We start from the raw sequence: 26,186 nt of genomic DNA on the forward strand, positions 1-26,186 counted from the left end.
CCAGTTGTTGGTCAAGCAAGCACTGGGCTAACTGTAATTGTAATGTAAGGGCATTTATGGACTTTAGTCACCATTGACTTTACTGCAGTGGTAAGTCATAGCTAGCTGGTTATAATTACATCAGTCAGGGAGATTGCCATCAGCAATGAGTGATGCTTAACCCAATCAGTGGAATGCCTTAAAGGGGGAGTGATTCCAGCATTGAGAGAGAATTTCCCAGCTTGTTTCTGGACAGCCAACCTCTCCCAGAACTCATCAAGAACCTTCACTGGACTTTCATGGCAGCCCCTGGTTGTAGCCTGTCTGTGGAACCTGGACTTGTGCCTCCCCATGGCTGCGTGAAAGACTCATAAAATCACAGACTATTGACAGATATCTCTTGCTGATTCTGTTTCCCTAAAGAACCCTGACTAATACACCTTCCTAAAGTGTCTTCCCCAGCTTCCCCTTCTTTCATATAATTCAGCAATGGTTTGTCATTATCAAGTTACAAATCTTCCACTTCCTTGGTTAAATGTCTTCCTAAGTATTTTGTTCTTTTGATGCTGTTGTTAAATTAATGGCTTTTTAAATTTCCTTTTCATATTATTTGTTGCTGTGGTATAGAAATACAAGAAACTTTTGTGCAACACTGTTGAAACTACTTATTAGCTGTAAAAGTATTTTTGTGATTCTAGAGCATTTTTTATTTATAAATCATATCATCTGCAAGTAGCAGTAGTTTCACTTCTTCCTTTCCTGTTTGGATGCCTATTCAATTTTTCTTGCCTAATTGCTGTAGCTGTTATATCCAGGACAATGATCAATAGCAGTAAGGCAAATATCATCTTTGGTTTGCTTCTTATTCCACTGGGAAACCTTTTAGTCTTTCCCAATGACTAGAAAGCTAAATACGTATTCCTGATTTTTTTTGCTTATTTGTTTGTTTTTAAGCACAAATGCATATTGGATTTTGTCAAATAGTTTTTCTGTGGCAATAGACATGATCAAATTTTTTGTTTTGTTTTCTTTGAATTAATGGGATGTGTTATTTTGTATTTTCATAGAATTCAATTATTTTGTGAGAAGTTTTTTTACGGAGAAATTGGGCATAAAGTATAGAAGCCCCAGGTCCCTCTCACAGACACACAGATTTCCCTATACTTAATACTGCATTAATGTGGTAATTTAGTTAAAATTGATGAAACCCTGTGACAAAATTTATGTTTAATTGTAATTCATAGTTTATGTTAGGATTCACTGTTTTTGTTGTACAGTTCTATGATTTTTTTAAAAAGATTTATTTATTTATTTAACTCCCCCCCTCCCCCGGTTGTCTGTTCTCTGTGTCTATTTGCTGCGTCTTGTTTCTTTGTCTGCTTCTGTTGTCGTCAGTGGCAGGGGAAGTGTGGGCGGCGCCATTCCTGGGCAGGCTGCACTTTCTTTCATGCTGGGTGGCTCTCCTTACGGGGCACACTCCTTGCGCGTGGGGCTCCCCTATGCGGGGGACACCCCTGCGTGGGGCAGCACTCCTTGCGTGCATCAGCACTGCATATGGGCCAGCTCCACACGGGTCAAGGAGGCCCGGGGTTTGAACCGCAGACCTCCCATGTGGTAGACGGACACCCTAACCACCGGGCCAAGTCCGTTTCCCAGTTCTATGATTTTTTAATCCTTTTCTTCTGGTAGCATATACAACCTAACATGTTCCATTTTAACCACTTTCCAATATACAATTCAATGCTGTTATTTACATTCACAATATTGTCACTACATCTGCCACCGAAATTTTCCCATCACCCCGAACTGAAAATTTATGCCAATTTAGAATGACCCCATTCCCTATACCCACCGTGACACAGGTAACCTGGATTTTAATTTCCTACAATAAAATTCATTTTTCAGAGCACTTTTAGGTCTCTGGAAAAAGTATGCAGAAGGTATATTTACTTCCAATACCCCCCTCTTCATCCTCTGCCCAGTTGTCTTTTATTTTCACATCTTGCATTTGTGTGGTACATTTTTTACAGTTGATGAATCAATTTTGATCCATTTTTGTCAATGAAAGTCCACAGGTTAGGTTAGAGCTTACTCTGTATTGTGTCGTTCTATGGGTTTTGAAAATGCGTAAGGTCATGTGTTCATTATAGTACCATATGAACAGTTCACTCACCTAAAAATGCCAGTGCTCCAACTCACCCTACCCTCCCTCCCCCAGAAACCCTGGCTACCTTGAACATTTTATTGATTCTATAGTATTGCCTTTTCCAGAGTATCATATAGTTGGAATTAGATGGTATGTAGGCTTTTCTAGACTGGCTTCTTTCACATAGTCATATGCATTCAAGATTTCTCTATGTGTTTTCATGCCTTGATAACTAATTTGTTGTTGTTGTTTTTAAAGATCTATTTAATCACCCCATTGTTTGCACCCACTGTCTGCCTTCTCTTACCATTTGCTGTGTGTTCTTCTGTTTCTGCTTCTCTTCTCTTTAGGCAGCACTGGGAACTGATCCTGGGACTTTCTGGAGTGGGAGAAAGGTGATCACTCTCTTGCATACCTCAGCTCCCTGGTCTTCTGTGTCTCTTATTGCCTCTCCTGTGTGTCTCTTTTTATTTTGCCATCTTGCTGTGCCAGCACTCCATGCAGGCCAGCGCTCCATGTGAGCCAGCATTCCACATGGGCCAGCACTCTGTGTGGACCAACACTATTGCACGGGCCAGCAATCCATGTAGTCTAGTAGTCCATGTGGGCCAGCACTCCATGTGGGCCAGCACTCCACATTGGCTAGCACTACAGCACAGGTCAGCACTCCCCAAGGGCCAGCACTCTGCCTGGGCCAGCACTACTGTACAGGCCAGGACTCCATGCAGGCCAGCACTCCATGTGGGCCAGCCTGCCATGTGGGCCAGCTTTCCACTCAGGCCAGCATCCCTTCACCAGGAGTCTCTGAGATAGAACCCTGGACCTCCTATATGGTAGATGGGAGCCCAATCGCTTGAGCCACATTAGCTTCCTGCTAATTTGTTTTGAACACTGGAAAATACTCATTCTATGGACGTATCACACATTATTTATCCATGTACCTATTGAATGGCACATTGATTTTGTCCAATTTTTGGCAATTATGAATACGCTGCTATAAACAATTTGTGCAGGTTTTTGTGTGGATGTACATTTTCAAGTAATTTGTATCAATACTTAGCCATATTAGTGCTGGATTGTGTTTAGCTTTTAGCAAGCCTATGTTAGCTTTTTACAAAACTGGCAGACTCTCTTTGAACATGACTGCTCTGTTCTGCTTCATCACGAGCAATGAGTGAGAGTTACTGTTGCTCCACATCCTCACCAGCACTTGCAGCTGTCGGCTTTTGGGTTTCTAACCATTCAAACAGTTGTGTAGTGAAATCTAAGTTTTAAAATTTTGTGTTTCCCTAAATACCCACATCCTAAAGATGATGCAAATCCTTTCATATGCTTCTATGCCATCTGTATATCTATTTTGGTAAGATGTTTGTGCAGATCTTTTGTCCATTTTAATTGGGTTGTTTCTTTATTGTTGAGTTTTAAGTGTTCCTTGTATATTCTGAATATAAATACTTTATCAGACATGTGGATTGCATATGCTTCCCCCCACTCTGTAGCTTATCTTTTCATTTCCTTAATAGTGTCTTTTGGGGAAACGGACTTGGCCCAGTGGTTAGGGCGACCGTCTACCACATGGGAGGTCCGCGGTTCAAACCCCGGGCCTCCTTGACCCGTGTGGAGCTGGCCATGCGCAGCGCTGATGCGCGCAAGGAGTGCCGTGCCACGCAGGGGTGTCCCCGCGTAAGGGAGCCCCTTGCGCAAGCCCGCGTAAGGGAGCCCCATGCGCAAGGAGTGCGCCCCGTAAGGAGAACTGCCCAGCGGGAAAGAAAGAGCAGCATGCCCAGGAAAGGCGCCGCCCACACTTCCCGTGCCGCTGAAGACAACAGAAGCCCACAAAGAAACAAGACGCAGCAAAATAGACACAGAGAACAGACAGCCGGGGGAGGGGGGGAATTAAATAAATAAATAAATAAATCTAAAAAAAAAATAGTGTCTTTTGCAGAATACAGGTTTTAAATTTTTTAATGAAGTCCAACCTAACATTTTTTCTTTCAATATATAATGCTTTTAGGATTCTGCATAAAAAGTCATTGCTAAACCCAATGCCACCTATAATTACTTTTTAAAATTGCATATTTTTGCATTCTTTGATTAATGATGCATTTTGAGTTTGTTTTAGAGAAATTTATGTAGTATATGTCCATATTCTTTTTGCATTTGGTTGTCCAGTTTTTCCAGCACCATTTCTTGGAAACTGTCCTTACATCTTTGAATTGCCTTTGTTCTTTTGTCATAGATTAGTTGACTGTTCACCATATATATGTGAAGGATATACCTCTTTTCTCTCTATTCTGTTTCAATTCTCTGCCTGTCTATCGTTTCACCATGAGCACACTGTTGTAATCACAATAGCTTTATAGTTTTGTTTTGTTTGGAATGCAGTCTATTTTTAAACACAGTGAAAGCCACCTGGCAGTTAACTTGACAAGTTAACAGACCTTAAGATTTACCAGGTCATGTCAACATTCACAGTCTTTTTACCCTCTTGAGAGCTATATGTGATAGTGTTTACCCAGAATGTGTATACATTATAGAGGCAAGAAACCTTTGGAAATTCAGATTTAAGAAGCTGAAAGCAGAAACTGCATTTGCCCAAGGGTGGTGTAGCTGTGATTTGGGGAAACTCTACTTCCTTCAAAGTTTTGTGCACTTCTCAAAAGTTGAGCTGTTAGGAATCCAGCAAGCAGCTCTGGCACGTGTAAGAGCTTGGCTACTAATCTTGTGGGCTTTCCGAAGCTCCAAAAGAGGAATATGAACTCTCTACTCTTGCCAAAGTATGAAACCCTTCATGTGCCCACTGTGGGTGTCAGAGGAAGACTGGCATCTTGATAGAAAAGTCATCTGGGAGGCTCCCTGGCTTAAATGTCTTTGCCATGGAGGGCAGCTGGGGTAGTGAGGGAAGGTGGAAGGGAGAGAGAGGGTGGGAAAGAAGGTAAAATGAATACTATGTGCTTACAGAGAGGATCACTCACTGTCAGCATGCTGTTTCCACCCATTTTCCTTACATGAGGAATCTGGGTGATTCTACAAGGAAGAAAGACTGCGCATGGGACACCAGCACTACAGCAAGCTCACATGAGCAACACCTTCCATCACATTCTCTGGAGCTCATGAGGCAGTCCTTGGGCAGGCAACTTGGCTCAGTCTGACATATTGAAACTCGTGTCCCTCAGGAAATTAGCATGAGGTTTGTGTAGTGGTTAGTTACTTTCTTATTATTGAATTATGTTGTAAAGGCTTCAGTAGTATGTCTACAATTTAATCAAGACAAAGTTTTGCATTTACATCAAGAACACATTTACTGTAGTGGCATAAAAGAGCCATAGACAAAAGACCAAGTACGTGTTTTTAAAAATAAAGACGACAGGTTTTACCAGGTCCCACTTTTGCTATTTTGAACTGCACTTTTCTTCCTAGAGAACTAACACATTCATGTTAAATCTGATTTATCTTCCCACATTTTAAAAATTAAATAGAGCTTCTTACAATTTCTAAGTTATAAACAAAAGGGAAATGGTTTAAAAACAAAGTAAATCTGCTGTTATCCTGTAGTGGAAAGGTTGAGTAAAACATGGCCCCTCTACGGCTCATCTCAAGGAAACACATTTGCTCAGAGGCAAGCATTTGTGATCTGGGAGTAAGTTTCCCACTTCCTCTGCAGGACCAGATCTTCAAGTGTTTCTGGTCTCAAACGCAAAGTAAGTGAAAATGTCTGCAAAACATGTATAAGTCAAAAATCAGAACAGGGCTGATTAAAATCAAAATTCTATGCTTCTCTATATATCTTCAGCTTTTTCCTTTTTTATTGCAGATGGTACTTAAAAATAACTTACCTTTTTTAGTGTATTATGCTAATTTTGAAACTCAAATGAATGAGTTTAAAATTTTATATTTCTCTTGATTCTATTGAAATTTCAATTACCTACTATTTTACTTAACTGACTTATACATGAGGTAAGTTTCAGCTAACAAGAATTCCACCACAAAGGTAAAGCTAACTGGTTCAAGCTCATGCAAAATCATAATGCCCTACTCATGTTCTGAGTGTACAACTTTTACTATTGTGTATCCAAGAAAAATCCAAATGGCACCTAAGAACAGTGTTTAAAGTTTCTAACTTCTAAACACCCACTTATCTATCTAAAAAATATTTTTTATATTTATATTTTGGTGCCAAATTGTATGGAATTAATGTTTTACTGTAAATAAAGACATTTCCAATATTGCTTGAAAGGCAGCTGTCAGTTTTCTAAAACACTATATTTTGCAGTAAAATATCCCTGCTAGAAATTAACTGTATTTAAATAGCTCTTAACAGAAATAAGATGTTCATGCTACTAATTCAATAGGGCTACAATAACATTGACATGAATAAAAATTACAGGAGAGATTATTGCTGTACTTTTTCCCATAACCACTACCAAACTTTGTTTAAATTGTGCAACCCCAACTTATTCATGTTTCCTCTTGCTGAATTTCATTATGTTTCACAGAGAAGGAATCCTAAGATGTGTTCTGTAAGAATTCAAGATTTTGAAATGTGTAGGTTCGCATTATACTACCATGTTTTGCCCTTCTTGTTTCCCGAATACACAGAAACAGTATAGTTTTTCTCAAAAAATGAAATAAGATGTCCACGTGAAAACAAATAAACCTACAAAAAGTTCCACAGCTAAAAAAGTTTATTCATATGGCCACAAAGTGACCTCTAGTTTAAAGTCCAAAACATTTCAATGAAGTCCATTTTTGTTTTCTTTTCAAAGGAATACTGTAAAATAATCACATTATTTTAGTTCTTGAGCCAACAAGTGTACACACATGTTTTCATACAGTTAAAAGTAGGAGATCAAGTTCAGTGTGCCAAAGATGTAGCATTCAGTTGATTTTGCAGAGTTCACGGTAGAAATTTAGAGATTTCTTAGAGAAGTGACCAAGTTCTGGGTTGTTCCTACAATAGGGGCAGGATCCACTCCCTAGTTCAGAGTTGCTCTGTGACAGCTGGATCATCTTCATCTTCTCATCTGGGTTCATCAGTTTTCTTTGTGCTTTCCTGGCAAGGTGGGTCCGCTTAGTCCCACAGCGGCTGCCCCAGCCAGGCCGGGAAGGGCTCGCCCTGTCGCTGCTGCTGGCGCCAGCAGGAGCGCGGCCAGGTGTGCACGGAGGCTACAGGTGGAGCTCACCTGCACCTGTCTGCGCCGCTCCCCGGGAGGTTCACCTTGGGGTTCAGCTCACTCCTCGACGTCTCTTTCACGGGCACCAGGGTCTCCAGTAACCCGGGTCCCGCGGAGGCCCCTCTCTCGCAGTCCACCGGCGGCTCCGGCACCTTGCTCTACTGCGCCTGCGCCGCCGGGCTCCTCTGCAGGTCCTGCCTCGTGGTCCCGGGGGGCGGCAGAGCATCCTGGGGCAGCAGGGCCGAGCGCCCCCAGTCCTGGCAGCCCCGCGACCCCCGACTTGGCCAGCTCTGCCCCTGTACCCCCAGCCGCTGGTGGGCCGAGCTGAGGAGCCCAAGGTGCTGCTCAGTGCTTGATCTTCCTGCGCGGACGCGGCTGAGTTCCTGGGAGACTCCTGCTCCTCCCGCTCACGACCCTGCAGACGAGCTGCGGGGGGTGCTGTGCGGCAGCTTCGGGAGTTTTCAGACGAGTTCAAGTGACTCCTGGCCTGTAGGGTCCTGCGGAATCTTCAATATCAGAATGGTGATGCCTCATGCAACAAGCTAGGAAATTTCTCGCCTCTTTTTATATTTGGAAGAGTTTGAAAACTATTAGTGTTAGTTATTCTGTATATTATTAGTAAAATTGACCAAGGAAGCCATCTGGTCCTGGACTCTTCTGGGTGGGGAAATTTTTGATGATTGTTCCATCTCTTGTTAGAGCTCTGATCTTATTTTCTTTTTATTCTTCAGTCCGTTTTGGTGCTTTGTATGCTTGTAGGAAGTTGTCTGTTCTACCTAAGTTATCTAGTTTATTGTACTATTGTTCATGATATTCTTTTACTGACCTTTTATTCCTCTGAAGTCTGTAGCTTGAGTGGTTCGCGATTTTCACTTAGTTGTGAATTTTCCAGGGTCCCTTTCTTTGGCAAGAAGTCTGAGCTCGGCGTGCGCGCTCCGGGGGGGCTCCGCTCGTTTCCGCTGGGCTCGGCTTGGCGAGTCTTGGCTCAGCTCGGCTTGGCTCGGTTCAGTCGAGCTCGGCTCAGCTCGGCTGGCCTCAGCTTGGCGAGTCTTGGCTGGGCTGGGCTGGGCTGGCATGGGCTCTTCGGGCTGGGCTGGGCTGGGCTGGGCCGGGCTGGGCTCTGATGGGCTCTGCCCTATTGGTCTTGGCCCTATTGGTATCTTCTCCACTGGGCTCGTCTCCACTGGACTCGGCTGGGCTGGATTCGGCAGGACTCAGCTCGGCTGCACTCGGCAGGGTTCGTCTCGGCTGGGCTCGGATCCACTGAGCTGTACCTGGCTCGGTTGGGCTCGGCTCGACTTGGCTCGGTTGGGCTGAGCCGGCTGGCCACGGCTCCTTTGGACTCAGCCGGCTCGTGTGTGCTGGACTCCGTTGGGCTCGTCTGGCTCGATTGAGCTGGTCTTGGTTCGGCGGCGCTGGACTCACCTGGGCTGGGCTCGGCTTGGCTTGGCTCGGCTGGTGGGCTCGATTGAGCTGGTCTCGGCTCGGCGGGGCTGGGCTCGGCTGCGCTCAGTGGGCTGGATTCGGCGGTGCTAGGATTCAGCAAGGCTCGCCCCGACTGAATCGGTTGGGCTGGGCAGGGGCTGGGCTAGGCTGGGCTCAGTAGGGTTCGGCTCAGACGGGTTCGGCTCGGCTCGGATGGCCTTGGCTGGCGAGTCTGGGTTCGGCTGTGCTCGGCTTGGGTGGGCCAGGCTCCTCGGGCTGGGCGGGCCTTGGCTTTGCCCGGCAGGGCTGGGGTAGGCTCTACTGGGCGGGGCTCTGCCCTACTGGTCTCGGCCACACTGGTAGCGACTCGGCTGGGCTCAGCTGCCCTGGGCTCGGGCTCAGGTGGATTCGGCAGGACTCTGCTCGGCTGCGCTCACCTCGGCTAAGCTCAGCTGGGCTCGCTTCGGGCTCCCCGGCACCCGGCCCCAGGCGCAGTGGGCGGGGCCCTGGAGTCGGCCTGGGCGCTTGAGCCTGGTCCCACGGCCTGGCTGCGGGCTCCGTGGGTCCCGGGCTCCAGCTGGGCCCCAGGCGTCTCCCAGTGCCCCGACTACGGGGGCTGCGACCGCGACGGGATCGGCTCCCACAGACCTTCCCCTCTCGCCCACACCACCCCTCCCCCGTTAACCTCATGCAGGTTTTGAAGGATAAACCAAGTTGATCCTTAGGGAGGGCTTTGAACTGAGCTTGGCAGACTGTTGATTTCGTTTTATTACTATTATGTCTTCAGGTCAAGAAGTTCTTTCTAAGTCCTGGATGTGAAAATTCTTGTCCCCAGTGTGAGAAATAGGAAGATTCAGTATTCGATACAATAGAAAAGTCCATATAAAAATTGATCAGGGATGTATTACTTTAAATAGTGATAAAATTTTACGAAACACAGATGATGGCACAATCCTGGAAAGACTGAGGAGAATTGCTGAAAATATTTAAGTTTTATAAAGAGTGCCAAAGGTTTGCAAGTTGATTATTATCAGAAAGAAAAATCCTAATAAGAGCAATTAAGAGCAATAGCCTAACAAGACAAATTAAGGAATTGCTAATAGTTAATTGATAAATTTCAATCTTCAAAAATCTGAATGTCGTTAAAATATTTAGAAGATAATTCTCAAAAGAATAGATGCCATCCTTTAAGATAGATGCTCCATGAAGTGTTTTCATGATTTAGATTTAAAGCATGAAAATAATTTTGATAAAAAGTAAAAAAGAATACTCAAAATTAATGTAATGGCCCATGAACAAGCATGGGGGAAAAAAGAGAATATATGCACTTCTCTAGAGCAAATGCCCTCTTGATGAGAACTCCCTGTGATTGGTGTTTGTTAAGTTCTGTTAGGAGAGCTATTTGACTTGAGAAAAGAAACCTCTCAGTATTCACAGATTTGGACCTTTGTGGTCAGCCTTTCCCTCTCACTGTCCAGTCCTCAGCAGTCTTTGCTCAGTGATCTCTGAAATGGTTTGGCTCAGTCAGCCTGATGGCTGTGAGTGCGTCGGCTTTGATACTGACTCATTAAGCTAAATCTGCACCCAAGTAACCGCCCAGCATTGCCTGGTTTAATACTGACTAATTTTTTTCTGGCACTGACCGCTTTATTACTTCTTCAGCACAGAGCACCCAAAGGGCCCAGGAAGAGACGCCCTCCTTGCCGGTCCCCAGAGGAGGTCCACGGCTCAGGTCAGGCTGTTGGACGGCAGCTCCCCACACACAGCTTTGCTTTGGAGAGGCAGGACATCCAGTGGGAGTGGGGAGGAAGCAGGTACCACACAACCTGAGGAGGAAGCAGGTACCACACAACCTCTGTGCAGTTCCCACCCTGAGAAGCAGCTGGGACCTCTGTTCCGTGTTTGGGTCACAAGGTGTGCTCAGGCTGTTCCATTAGACGTACGCCTCCCAGGGTTCTAGAATGGAGACATGAAGCCTCTGCACACCAAGGTGAGGGGGGGAGGCAAGGCTGAGAAATGGCCCCCGAGGACGTCCCTGACTTGCCCGCACAGCTAGATACTAAACAGCTGTTTAACCTCTTCTTCCCTGGAATTCATGAACAGTCTCATTCACCATATTATAATGACCTTGCTAATTATGGGAAAGAAAAGTCTTGAGTCAGTGAGTTTTCAGCCAAAGTGGTGCTGATGCAAAATACCAGAAATTGCTTGGTTTCTATACAGGGTATTTATTTGGGGTAAGAGCTTACAGATTCTAGGCCATAAAGCATAAGCTACATCCCTCACCAGTCTGTTTTCACATGTTGGAGCAAGATGGCTGCTGACAGCTGTGAAGATTCAGGTTTCCTGGGTTCCTCCCTTCCAGGGTCTTGCTTCTTCCTGGGCTCAGGGTTCCTCTCTTTCTGGGGCTTACTTCTGTTTCCTCTGTGAGCTTACGTCCCAGGGCTCCAGCTTAAGGCTTCAGCATCAAACTCCAACATCAACATTCCAACTTCAGAAACCCTCAACTCTGTCTTTTGCCATGCCTTTTATCTGTGAGGCCTCACCCACCAGGCAGTGGGGACCCAGTGCCCTAATGACATGGCCCAATAAAATCTCTAATCATAACTTAATCATGCCCTTGTTCAGACCAGACTACAAACATAATCCAATATCTATTTTTGGAATTCATAACCATATCAAACTGCTGCAGTCAGTATGTGGCTGTTTAAGTTTATTTATCAATCCCCAAAAGGGAAAGATTATGTTTGTAAACTAATCTATTCCTCTGGGTGTGATACCTTTAGATTTTCTTCACTTCAGCTGAGATGTCTTTTGATTAAATGATTGGTTAAGATTAGTTTTTTTAAAACAAATCAATTTTATTGATAATAATAAAGCAAAAATCCATTCAAAGTTTATTATCAGTGGTAGTCAGGATAATCACATAGTTGTCCATTTATCACTTCAATCATTAAAGAGCATTTTCATTACTCCAATAATAACCCAAAAAATAAACAAACAAAAAAACACCTCCCAATCTCGATGCTTCCCTGAACACACATAGTTGCTATTCTGTTTACGTCTAATTATTTGTATTTCTATCGTGTTAGTTTAAAATATGCAATATCCCCCATTTTCATATTTCACATAAGGTTTCACAATGTTATACAGTCCCGTGACATTTTTTAGCTTTCCTTCTAGTAATATAAATGACCTTGGACTTATCCTTTCAACTAGTGTGATACCTATATAATAGCTCTGCTACTTACAAACCCTATGATGTGTTTCACAATTTCTATTCACTTCTAAGGATTTACAACCTTTATACCAATTCTGCACAGTTTAACCCTTAACTTTTATTTCCTCTACCCTCTTTCTATTTTCTGGTGTCCTATATTCTAATTGTTAACTCCAAGACTTTACAAAATTTATCCAGTTCTTTTGTGTATGTGTCTTTTCTTTTCTTTTCTTTTTTTTTTTTACTTTTTAAAAGATACTTAGACTACATAAATGTTACAGAGAATATATAGGGGATTCTCATATGCCCTGCTCCCCACACCTCCCACATTTTCTCACATTAGCAACATCTTTGATTAGTGTGGTACATTCATTGCACTGAAAACACAGTTTGGAGCATTGCCACTCATTATGGTTTATAGTTTGAATTGCAGTTTACACTTTCTCGCACTCAAATCTGTAACTTATGGCAGTATATATATTGACCTGTGTCTGTTGTTGTAATGTTATTCAGGCTGACTCCCAAGTCTCAAAGATGCCCTCATATTACACCTCTTTCTCCCTCTCCCTACCCTCAGAAGCTCCAGTGGCCACTGCCTGCACATCAATATTTCCTCCATTGCTAGAAGTACAAAAGGTCTAGAGTAAAACACTAGGAAGTGTACTCTAGTCCATAGTACATTCCCCAATCCTGAGGATTCTGGGATGGTGACGCCCACTCCACCTTTATTTGAGGGGGGTGCTTCAATCCCATACAGCCAATGGATGGAACTCTCTCGCTTGCAGTTGTAGGCACTCTTGATTCCTTGGTATGTTGGTTCTCCTTCATCTCCTCCTTGTTACTTGTCCTGGGTCAGTCCAATGAACTGGAGAGGAGGTGCCACAACTCCTTTAAGACTCAGGGCTAGGCTGGCACAAGGAGAGCCCAGAGATTTATGTCTCTTAGAAGTATACCTACCAACTTCAGTATTAATTATAAGTTCAAACGAAGGACAGAGGAGCCATGCGTAGGGCAACCACAAGGGAGTCTGACGCTGTCACACTGGAGAGCATAAATCCCAAACTAGGGCCCACTGGCAAGGGACCAAACTCCTGAGCTATCTGCCCTGACTGTAGTGTCTGGATATCTCCAGAGCCCTCAGGAGCCCCACTGTTTGGGATAGTATCTACTTTGGCAGTCAATGTGATCATGCTGAGATGTGCATAAAGGTTACCTCTGGACTTTCCTTCCAATTCACTTTGAAGTCTCTTAACCATGTAAACTCATTTGTCTCCACCTTTTCCCCCATTTGGTCAAGGCCTTTTTTTTCCCCAGTTGCATTGTTGGTACTTGGTAGCAATCCCTTGGTGCCAGGGAGTCTCATCCCTGGGAGTCATTTTCCTTGGGGGAATTTATTGCATTTGTATGCTGAGTTTTGGCTTAGAAGAGGCCTGATTTGAGCAACAAGGACGCTTCCAGTAGGTAACTCTTGGGCATCCTGCAATATTATGCCAAGTTTCAATTTCAAGAGCAAAGGTTCATAATCATAGTCATCAGTATCAATGGCCCATCAGTGGACCATTCTCCTCCACTAGTCATTGCCCCTGTATTTGGGGCTGTAGTGGAGAATGCAGCAGAGATCCCCAGGATGGGCATTTGATATTCGTTTGTTATTGTGTGAATCTCCAGACACTATGGCCATGCCCCATGAACCTTTGAACACATTTCTATGCCTTATATTTATGCCCAGTGAACCTCCTCCCATGTATCCCCATCACTGACACCCTGCTCCACTGATCCTCCCCTGCCACAGTTGTAACCCTTCTGTGATCCAAAACTTCTCCAAAATGAACCCAATAAAGTAGCCAAATACAATTAATAAGAAAATGAAATAATAATGATAGTTTTAAACATAATAAAATTTAGAAAATGTTTTAAAAATTAAAAACATAATAAATTTGGGGATTTAAAAAATGAAAAATACTTAAGAAAAAAATTTTTGACATATTTTGCCTTTCATCACTGTGATATCTGTTGTCCTATATGTACACTGACATTTTCTTCCATTTGTTCCCATGGTGTCTTACTTTTTTTTCATTTTGTCTTCAAAGAAGTTTTAGCACAGTAAAGTCACACAAAAAATACAGGGGATCCCATTTACCCAACGTCCTGCCCATTTTCCCCCTTCCCATACAAATAACCTTTTTATATGTGGATGATACATTTCTCACAAGTGATGTACATAGCTACTAACCATGGTCAATAGTTTACGTTATGGTTTACATTTTTGAGTGTACACTTTTATACATTTTGATGAAGTTTAACATAGCCTGTATCCATCATTGCAAGATCATTTAGAAAACTTCTATTGCCCCCAAAATATTGCCTGTTTCATCTATTCTATTCCTGCCTCCACCTCCCCTGTGGCACACAGCAACCACGAGGCTTCACTCCTTGAAGGACAAGATTCATAGTTGTTTGCAGCAACACTGAGGGCTTGACACACTGTCTGTCTTTCCCTATTAGATATTGCCCGTGCTCTTGAGAGACTCCTGTCCCTCTATTTGAGAACATAATGGGCCGCCCCAGGATGGGAGTCCAACTCCTTCCTGCTCTTTATGTGAGTTTCCACCCACTGATACAAAACACTATGGCAAAATGATCACTCATACACTCCCTAGAAGCCTGCCCCAGGTGCACCCTGGCCCAAATGCCTCCCCATCGAGGACCCTAAACCAGTAACCCTTCCTTGTCATATCACCAAAAGAGCTTTCCCAACACAGTAGTTTCAACCAGGTACCCACAGATCCCCAGTGTTCATCTGCTCCCTCCCCCAACCCTCTCTCCAGTTCCATGGACCATTCAACACACCCACCCCACCCTACCCCCTGTCAAACCTGCACCATCCAACCCATTAGTATCACTACACACCTGTCATATCCCTTCACTGCACAAGTACACATTTCCATCTTATAGATTTGACGCTTATGGGCATTGGCTAACAACCTTCTTCTCCCTTTCTATTTCTGGTAAACCTATCTTACAAACTCTAGCTCTGTGAGTTGCTCAATTTGCTTATTTCTTATCAGTGAGGTCCTTCAATACCTGGCTTGCTTCAATCAGCATAGGCAGCCTCCCCAATGGGAGAAAATATTTGGTAACCATATATCTGAAAGGAGTCTAATATCAAGCATATGTAAAGAAATCCTACACCTTGAAAATAAAAAGACAACCCATTTAATAAATGGGCAAGTGATTTGTATAGACACTTCTCCAAAGAAGAAATACAAATGGCTAAAAAGCACATTAAAAGATGCTTAACATCACTAGCTATTAGGAAAATGCAAATCAAAACTGCAATGAGATATCATCTTACACCCGTTAGACTGGAAGCTATTAGAAAGCAGGAGACTACCAGTGGTAAGTAGGTGGGGAAGAATGGGAAACCTGGGGCACTGCTGGCGGGAATGTAGAATGGTGCAGTGATTGTGGAGGACAGTTTGGCATTTGCTTGAAAAACTAACTATAGATCTGGACTATGATCCAGCAATTCCACAGTGGGTATATACCCAGAAGAATTGAAAGCAAGGACACGAACAGATAATGCACACCAATGTACATAGCAGCATTGCTCACTATCACCAAAACCTGGAATCAACCCAAATACCCATCAACAGATGAATGGATAAACAAATTCTTGAATATGCATACAAAGGAATATCACTCATTTGTAAGAAGGAACAGTACGAACACATGCAATAACATAGATGAATCTTGAGCACCTTATATTTAGTTCTTAATAGCACAATCATACACTATTTGTCCTTTTGTGTCTGGCTTGCTTCACTCAAAGTAATGTCTTATACACAGAGAACAGACAACTGGGGGAGGGGAGAGAAATAAAAAATAAATCTTAAAAAATGTAATGTCTTATAGGTTCATCCATGTTGTCAAATGCTTCATGACTTCATTTTTTCTTACTGCTGTAAAATATTCCATCGTGTATATATACCACAGTTTGTCCATTCATCAGTTGATTGACACTTAGATTGTTTCCAACTTTTGGCAATCATGAATAAAGCCACTAAAAACATCAGCAGGTGGATGTCTCTGTGTCACTGCTCTCAGTTCCTCTGGGTACATAGCTACTAATGGTATTGCCAGGTCACAAGGCAAGTCTATGTTCAACTTCCGTAGGAACTGACAGGCAGTCCCCCACAGTTGTAGTACCATTCTACACTCCACCAACAGTGAATAAGGTTCCTGTCTCTCCACATCCTCTCCAACACTCAGAGATTTCTGACTTTTATTTTATTGATACTTATTACTAAAGCATAAATCAATCCAAAGTATTCATCAGTGGTACTTGGTAGAAACACATAGTTGTGCCTTCATCACTTCAGTCATTTTTAGAGCAGTTTCATTATTCTAATAATAGTAATAATAATAATAAAAAGAAAACAAAGAATCTCAGCATCTCTCCATCTCTCTATGCTTCCCCTGCTGTATGTAGCTCCTATTCTTTTTCATTTGTTCTAGGTTATTTTTATTTATATTTTGTAAAAACAGTTTTATATAAGCAGTATCACCCATATTTGTGTTTTATGTGAGGTTCTACTATCTTACACAGTCCCAGATTACAGTTTTTAGCTTTCCTTCTCGTAATGTACATGACCTTGGACTTACCCTTTTCAACCACTGTCAAAGCCATAGAATAGCTCTGCTAGTTACAAACACTAAGATGTGCTCTCACTGTTTCTATTTACTTCCTAAGGTCTACGAATAACCTTTATACCAAATCTGCAGAGATTAACCCTCAGCTTTCCATTCTCTATCTTCATTCTATTCTCTTGTGACCTGTTTTCCAATTATCAACTCCTTGAGTTTACACAATATATTTAGTTCATATTAGCATAATCATACAGTATTTTTCTTTTTATGGCTGGGCATGCTTTACTCAAAATCATATCCTCCACATTCATCCATGTTGTCATATGCTTCACCACTTCATTTCTTCTTACAGCTGCATAACATTCCTTCATGTGCACATGCCACAATTGTTTATCCATTCATCAGTTGATGGACACATGGGTTGTTTCCTACTTCTGGCATTCACGAATAATCCCAATGTGAACATTGGTGTGCAGACGTCTGTGTCTCTGCCCTCAGTTCTTTTAGGTATACAGCTGGCAATGATGTTGTCAGGTCACATGGCAAGTCTGTATTCTCTTCCTTAGGAACTGCCAAACAGTCCTCTGCAGTGGCTGTACCATTCTACATTCACACCAACAGTGAAAAAGCATCACTGTCTCTCCACATCTTCTCCAACATTTACAGTTTTTTGACTTTTTATGACGGCCAATCTAATAAGTGTGAACTGATACCTCATTTAAGTTTTAATTTGCATTTCCCTAATTGCTAGTGATGTTGAACATTTATTCATGTGTTTCTTTGCTATTTGTATTTCTTCTTCAGATGGTGATCTTTTCAAGGCACTTGCCCAATTTTTAATTGTTTAGTTTTATTTTGTAGCACATATTGAATAACAGTGGTGACAGTAGGCCTCGTGGTCTTGTTCTAGATCTCAGTGGGGAAGCTTTGTCCTTCCCATTGAATTCAATGGTAGCTGCAGGTTTTTCATATATACACATTACCATTTTGGGAAAGTTTCCTTCTTCCTATCTTTGGAGTGTTTTTATCAAGAAAGGTACTGTACTTTATGAAATACCTTTTCTGCATCAATCAAGAAGATCATGTGATTTTTCTTCTTCAACTTATCAATATGGCTTATTACACCAATTGATTTTATTCTGTGGAACCACCCTCCATACCTGGGATAAAACCCACTTGATCGAGGGCCATAATTCTTTGAATGTACTTTTTGGACTCTGTTTGCAAATATTTTGTTGAGGATTTTTGCATTTCTGTTCATTAGAGAAATTGGTCTGGAATTTTAAAAAAATTTTAGTATCTTTATCTAGTTTTGCCATTAGGGTGATATGGGTTTCATGGAATGAGTCTGCTGGTATTCTTCCCTTCTCAAGTGTTTGGGAAGAGCTTGAGCAAGATTGGTATTAGATCATCTTCGAATGACAGTAGATTTCACCTGTGAAGGCATCTAGTCCCAGGCTTCTCATTCTTTGGAGGATTTTGATGACTTTCAATCTCTTATACTATGTTGTGCTTTTCGACTTCTTCCAGGGTCAGTGTCGGTGATTCATGTGTTTCTAGGAAATTATCCATCTCCTCAACATTGTCTGTTTTTTTCATATACAGTTGTTCATAGTATCCTCTTATGATCTCTCTTATTTCTGCAGGATCAGTAGTAATGTCCCCTCTCTCATTTCTGATTATTTTTATTTGTGTCTTCTCTCTCATTTCTTTGTCTGTCTAGCTAAGGATTTGTTAAGTTTGTTGATCTTCAAAAAAAAAAAACAACTTTTGGTTTTGTTATTTCTCTGTATTGTTTTTTGTTCTTGATTTCATTTATTACTGCTCTGATCTTTACTATTTTTTCCTTTGGTTTGGTTTGGCCTAAGTTTGCTGTTCTTTTTTTATTTCCTTCAGGTGTACAGTTAGAACTTCAATTTTAGATCTTTCTTCTTTTTTAATCTAACACTGCTTTTGCAGTGTCCCATAACTTTTGATATGTTGTGTTCTTATTTCATTTACCTCAAATATTTGCTGAATACTCTTCCAACTTCTTCTTTGGCCAACTTATTATGTAAAAGTGTGTGTTTAATCTCCATATAATTATGAATTCCCCTTTTTCCATCCATTATTGATTTCCAGCTTCACTCTGTTATTATCAGAGAAAGTGTTTTACATAACTTCAAACTTTGTAAATAAATTGAGATGTGTCCTGTGACCCAACAAATGATCTTTCTTGGAGAAGGATCGATGAGCTCTTGAAAAGTAAAGTACACTGTGCTCTTTGGAGATTCAGTGCTTCATAGATGTTTGTTGGGTCTAGTTCATTTGTCATATTATTCTTGTTCTCTTTCTTTATCCTCTGTCCTGATGTTCTATCCAATACTGAGTGGGGTGTATTGAAGTCTCCAACTATTATTATAGAGGAACCTATTCCTCCCTGCAGTTTTACCAGCGTGTTCCTCATGTATCTTTGGTCACTCAGGTTAGGTGCATAAATATTTATTATAGCTATTTCTTCTAGGTGAATTGCCTCTTTTAAAATATATAGTGGACTTCTTCATCCTTTTTTATCAGTTTTGACATGAAATCTGTTTGTCCAATACTAATATCACTACTCCAGTCTCTTTTGGTTACTATGTGCATGAAGTATCTTTTTCCAACTTATTACATTTATCCTGGTTGTGACCTTATATCTGAAGTTGTTCTTTTGTAGAAAACATATAGATGGCTCATACTTTTTATTCATTCTATCAGTCTAAGTCTTTGGATTGGGGAGTTTAAGCCATTAACACTTAATGTTATTATTATAAAGGCATTACTTACTTGATCTATTTTGTCCTTCATTTATCTCATCATATCATTCTATTGTCTATCTTTTTACCCTCTAATTTACCCTTCTTAATAATCTTCATTTCTTTAATCTTCTCCAAATCTCATCCTTGTTTTTTCCTTGCAGGCTGCAGCACTCCCTCTAGTATCTGTTATAATTCTGGTCTTTTGGTAACATATTTCATCAATTTTTATTTGTCTGTGAAAACATTGAACTCACCCTCATTTTTGAAGTACAGTTTTGCCAGATATAGAATTCTTCTCTCCTCCATGGTTTCTGATGAGGATGCAGCAGTCAGTCTTATCGAGTATCCTTTGTATGTGTTGCTTTGCTTTTCTATTGATGCTTTCAGAATCCTCTATCTCTGATATTTGTCATGCTGAATAGTGGGTCTCAGCATATGTCTGTTTGAATTTAATCTGTTTGGGGTGCATTGTCCTTCTTGAATATTGATATTTATGTCTTTCATAAGGGTAGGGAAGTTTTCAATCATTATTTCCTCCAATATTCTTTCTCTCCCATTTCTAATCTGTTCTCCTTCTGGGGCACTGATAGTGTGTATAAACATTTGCCATTTCCATTCGATTTGTGGAATCCTGGATTCATTTTTTCCATTCTCTTCTCTGTTTTCCTGGCTTTTCCAATTCAGATATTGTGATTTTCAAATCCCTAATTCTGTCTTAGAGCAATTAAAATTTGCTTATATGAATCACTAATGTATTTTTAATCTCATCCATCATGTCCTTCATTCCCATCAGGTCTGTTACTTTTCTTTGCAGACTTTCAATTTGTTCTTTATACTCACGCAGTATCTTGTTAATATCCTTAATTTCTTTAGTCATATTTACTTTAAATTCTTTGAATTGATTTAGGAGAGTTGTGTGATTATCAGGTCATTTGGTGTATTTTTTTGGGGCCATCTCTTCCTGTTTCCTAGTATGGCTTGTGATTATTTGCTGATGTCTAGCCATCTGAATATGTTGGTGAATTTACTCTGATGGCCAAATTCTCTCCTCCTTTTTTCCCCCATAGGTCTTCTCTGGTATTTGTTTCAACTTATTCTAAGTTCTTGAAATTATCCCATACTTACCTAGCAGGAGAGGTACAAAGAACATGAAGCTGATTTTTCCCAGGGTGAGGCTGATCCATTGCATTCTGGATATGTGATTTCTCTGAGTATGGGAAAATCTCCTGCCTAATTTGTGGTAGTGGGAAACTCCATTTGAGTTCTACCATTTTTCAAAACTCACCCAGCTTCGGTTGTCAAAATCAGACCAGGAACTCACCAATGGGGTATAGATTTTCTCCCAGGGGTTAGGATACATAGGATACAGAGAGAACCAGAAACTTTTTTTCCATACAATTTTCAGATGTCTCAGCAGATGGTGCTCAAGAGCACACATTTCCATGGAGGCGTTTCAGTCTTGGCTTTCCTGTGTTTTGGCCATCCAGAGTTGAGATTCTTATTGGGATCTGCTGGCCAAATTTACTGATGAAAAGTCTCCCCATCTCCCCCTCCATTTTGCCTTGCAATAGGTGAAAGGGAGGAAGAAATCTGTTCCCATCTCAGTCAGCTGCAGTGAGCCATGGGTTTTACCCCAGCTTAATATATTTGGGATTGGGAGGGGACCCAGCCCAGACACTGCAGGGATTTGGTAACTGGCATTTGTTGTTTTGGGTTCTTCCTCTCTCTTTTCCTTACCCTCCCGGGACTTGTGTAGCACTGTACTGGTTTGCTGACCCCAAAGCCGTTCCCTCAGATAGCTTTTGGCTCTTTCTCCATTGTTTTTATGAGAAAATTGAGTCTTGCCTGCCTAATCTAATACATTTCCCCACATTTCCCTCTCATTGTAGTTTTTATTTGAATTTCCCTAATTGCTACTGATGTTGAGCAATATTTCATGAGTTTTTTCTCCATTTCTATTTCCTCTTTGGACAATTGTCTTTTCAAGTCTTTTGCCCATTTTTAAAATCCAATAGTTAATCTTTTTATCATTTAGCTATATTATCTTTATATATCATGGATATTAAATCCTTATTTGATATGTAGTTGCCAAATATTTTCTCCCATTGACTTGCCTGACTTTGCACCCTTTTCACAAAGTCCTTTGAGGTACAAAAGTGTTTAATTTTGAGAGATCCCATTTATCTATATTTTCCTTCATTGTTTCTGCTTTATGTGTAATGTTTAAGAAACCACCATCCTCCACAAGATCTTGAAGATGTTTCTCTACAACATCTTCTAGGATTCTTATGGTTATTGGTTTTATATTTAGGCCCTTGATACCTTTTCAGTTAATTTTTGTATAAGTTGTGAGATAGGGGTCATCTTTCTTTCGTTTGGCTATGTCTATCATTTTCACATTACCATTTGTTGAATAGAATGTTCTGATCCACCTGGGAGGACTTGACAGCCTTGTCAAAAAATCACTTGACCATAGCTGTGAGGGTCTATTTCTGAGATTTTTATTCAGTTCCATTTGTCAATCTGCCTGTCTTTATGCTGACACTGACTTCTTTATATCTCTTAAAGTACTACCTCATGGGTGTCTCCTTTCTTAAATATTACAAAATGCCTGAAGGAAAGGATCTATACTTCAGCCAAAACTATTCTTGAGCTGCTCTTTTTGCCAAAACTGGTATAAAAGATGATTCCTTTTATTTTTTAATGTAACATTTTTTTGCAATCTATGTATTTTTTTTTAAATAAAGAAAAAGAAATTTGAAATTAAAAAAACATGACATTGACATACATGAGTTCTACTCCACATGAGTCAATGATTGGGAGAATAGATGTCAGTAAAAATACGTTATAATGAATGAGTAGATCATACTTTGATGCTAGAAAAATAAATTTTTGTGACCCCAGTGTAGGCACCAGTGTTGGATTTGAATAGTCAAGAAAATCTTCCAAATTATTAACACCTAAAGCAGGAATTGAGTGACATTCATGCTAGATTTTTTCTTTTTAAAATTTTATTCTTTGAGCTCCACACACTCCATCCATAATGTACAATCCACGGCTCTCAGTGTAATCACATAGTTTTGCATTCATCACCACAATGAATTTAGAATATTTTCATTACCCCAAAAAGAAAGCTACCATATTCTTTATTCCCACTATTAATGCTCTTTAGCATTGTTAATGTACATTTGTTACAGTTGTTGAATATATTACAGTATTACTGTTTACTATGTAAGAATTTGCATTATTAGTATTTTCCCTTATAACACCCTATTATTAGCACCTTATATAAGTAGCATACATTTATTATACTTCATGAAAGAGCACTTATATTTGTATTATTAACTACATTCTTCATCCACAATAGGATTCATTATGTTATATAGTACCAATTTCATTCTCTAGTTTCCTTGTAATGACATATCCAACCATAAACTTCCCCTCTCTGCCACAATCACTGCCATATATGAACACTGTTAACTGCACTCACAATAATTTGCTACCATCACATGTATCCATTTTAAACTTTTACAATCACCCTTATTAAAATGTCTGCAAACATTAAGTATCAGTTCCCTATTATCTGTCCTCATTGTATCTCCTGGTAACTTATGCTCTAGATCTTACCTCCATGAGTTTACTTATTAGTTTATATTAGTGAGGCCATGAGAGATTTGTCCTTTTGCATCTGACTTATTTCATTCAACATGATGTCCCCAAGATTCATCAGTGTTGTTGCATACACTGGGGCTTCATTGTTTCATCCGTGTCCCTCCCAGTCCTCTGGAATCCACCCACTTCATGATCTGTGCAGTTTCTGCTCTTTTATATACACTTGCCCTAAATCATTTTGGTCATCTCACTTGGGATTTCAAGAATTATCACTCCCTCAAGCCTGACTTTTAGATATTTTACCTGTACATTTGGATATCATTCATGCAATTTAAAATCTATTTCATGAAGGAGTTAATAAGTTTAAGAATGTATTCATTTGGAGAGATCAATGTCACCCATTCTCCAAGTCTAGCCCCGAAAATACCATTCATTAGAAATTAGCAGGAATACATAGATTATAATGTTGTGCCAGAGACAATCCTTATAGGGCAAATGCTCAGAAAATATAGGATGAATGAGCATAAGGGTATATCAGGTTGCCCATCTGATCTTTTAAGAAAATGCTTACTGAAATCCAGTCCTGTATTTATCAATATTGCTGCAACATCCTTCAATTTATATATAAATGTACATAAGTGTAAAAGCATTAATCATTTATAACCTATAATTTGGCCCTTAAACTTCATTAATAGTTAAGTGTATTCAAAGAACAAAAATGGTAATGTGTCATAAACAAAGTAAGTACCCACTTTTACCTTAAGTCTAGAAAAAGGAAAGATTTACATAGATTTCCTTATTTTATTGTCACAATAATCCTGTAGATTTTTTTTTTCAAACAATTTCACAAAGGTTATGATTAGAAGTTTGGCAAACTTTAATAACATGACCAAATTACATGCCTAGAAGATTACACAGCTGGGATTTGAATGCCGCTTAGCCTGTGTGCCAAGCTTAAATTCCTGGTACATTATTCACCACACCCAGGCTTTACCTGGACTGTCCCATCTCCCCTCACGTGTTAGAGGCCACACCCTGTGGTCACAACCACCTCCCTTTGGGCTTGTTCACAGGAATCTCCTCATGCCTTCATGCCTCTTGCCAAACATCAGCCTCTGACCTCTGTCTTGAATGTCTAGGTTAATCCAGTTACACATTTCAGCATTACAAATCCAACATTTAATTTCTTATGTCCCTCACTAACTGCTACCGCTAGTGATCAAGACCTAAATACCTGCATTTCTCCATGACTGCCTCTGACACCTCATGAGATTAGGATATTGTTCCTGGTATAAACCCAAAGTCACTACTCCTAGTGACTATCAAATATATCTGGCACCTCTAGTGTCTTGATAATTAAATTATTGCTCTGGTCTCTATAAATACATGAAATCTCCTCCATAGTTTTTGATCACACTTATTCTAACAGAACACCTCACTTTTAATGTATAGAATATCCTCTTAAGAAGTAGATGGATCATCAATTTTCAAATTTCCCTTCCATAGCATAATATCTTCAAATATTCCTTGCAACCGTTCACATTGGCTACACCTTCTCTTCTATTAAATTGAGAAGTCTTGTTACCTCTGGCTGAGACCAATGTCTCTGCTGAACTCTTCCTCTCCTGAGTTTTTGCTAACTATAGAATTGATTTTAAATGGAATCTCCTAAATCAGAAACTGCTCCCTCTCCTCACAATCCATTTCACCATTTAAGCTCATTCCATCTATTCCATCATTAAACAAAAACTTCCTCCCAACCTATTTCTCCCCAAGTTCCTGATCTCCTGTCCTTGCCTTCACAATCAAACTCTCAGTGCAGTTACCAATTCCTCACCCCACGCACCCTTTGACTAACAGAGACCAACAATGATTCCTCAAAGGAGAGCTGGCTAACGTCAACATGGATCTCTCCGTAAATAAATCCTTACTTGGAACCACGGAAGAATTGAACCATGACCTGGTTTTAGAACTTCTTTCTCCTTGCTCTCTCTGAAATGCTATTTTTCTGACTGTTTTCAAACTATGGTCACTGCAAAGAACAAATCAAACAACAGTTTGACTAAATCCTAGCACCCTCTCTTCTCCTTTTTTATAAACTATCCTTACATCTTCCCAAATTTATTCACTTACTTTTCATTTCTTCCATTGCTCTTCCTAAGATGAAAGTGACAAAACACTTATCTGGAATCCTTTTCTGAGCTGTCATTGCTACTTGGTTAATTACATGGACTTAATATGGAATACTTCTCAGAGCATAATCTCTCCCCTAAAATAGAAATACTACACCTCCTTTAATCTTGGTTAAGGTCTCCACCAGGCATAGAGACTGATACTTTGCAAGCCCTCTCAAACCTACAAAAAGACAACTAAACAGTGCTATTCTGTCTAAACTAATCACTTTTTTACATTAATTTCCACCCCATTCCACAACACACCGCTTCCCCCATACTCATTTTATTTCAGTCTTAATTGAAATGAGAATTCCTCAGATATCCTTTCAATGAACTCCCCCAATGATAGCCCTTACATTTGTTCCCCCTAGACTTAATTAAAACTCTAATGTTCCTGTCTGTCTGTCTGTCTGTAGGTGTTGTGTATAGCCTGCCTCCCTTACTGATCTGATCACAGAAAAATCAAACCTAAATGCTAAGATGAGACAAGATTCCCTGTGACTATTACCTGTGCATTTTATTTTATTTTATTATTATTTGTTAATTTATTTCTCTCCCCTTCCCCCCACCCCATGTGTCTGTTCTCTGTGTTCATTTGCTGCAGGTTCTTTTGTCCACTTCTGTTGTTGTCAGTGACACAGGAATCTGTGCCTATTTTTGTTGTGTCATCTTGTTGTGTCAGCTCTCCGTGTGTGTGGTGCCATTCCTGGGCAGGCTGCACTTTCTTTTGCACTGGGCGGCTCCCCTTACAGGGTGCACTCCTTGTGCATGAGGCTCCCCTGCCTGGCATGGCACTCCTTGCGTGCATCAGCACTGCACATGGGTCATGGAGGCCCAGGGTTTGAACCGCTGTCCTCCCATGTGGTAGACGGACTCCCTATCCACTGGGCCAAGTCTGCTTCTCTATCTATGCATTTAAATGAGGAGCAATATGCTCACAGCTACGTAGCCTGTCCTCAGAAGACCTACCCAAGGTGCCTGTAGTTGGATTAAACAGTTTTATATTGATAAGAACTTATCTAAAAAATG

This window comes from Dasypus novemcinctus, chromosome 15 (genome assembly GCF_030445035.2).
Source record: "Dasypus novemcinctus isolate mDasNov1 chromosome 15, mDasNov1.1.hap2, whole genome shotgun sequence".
Lineage (NCBI taxonomy): Eukaryota > Metazoa > Chordata > Mammalia > Cingulata > Dasypodidae > Dasypus > Dasypus novemcinctus.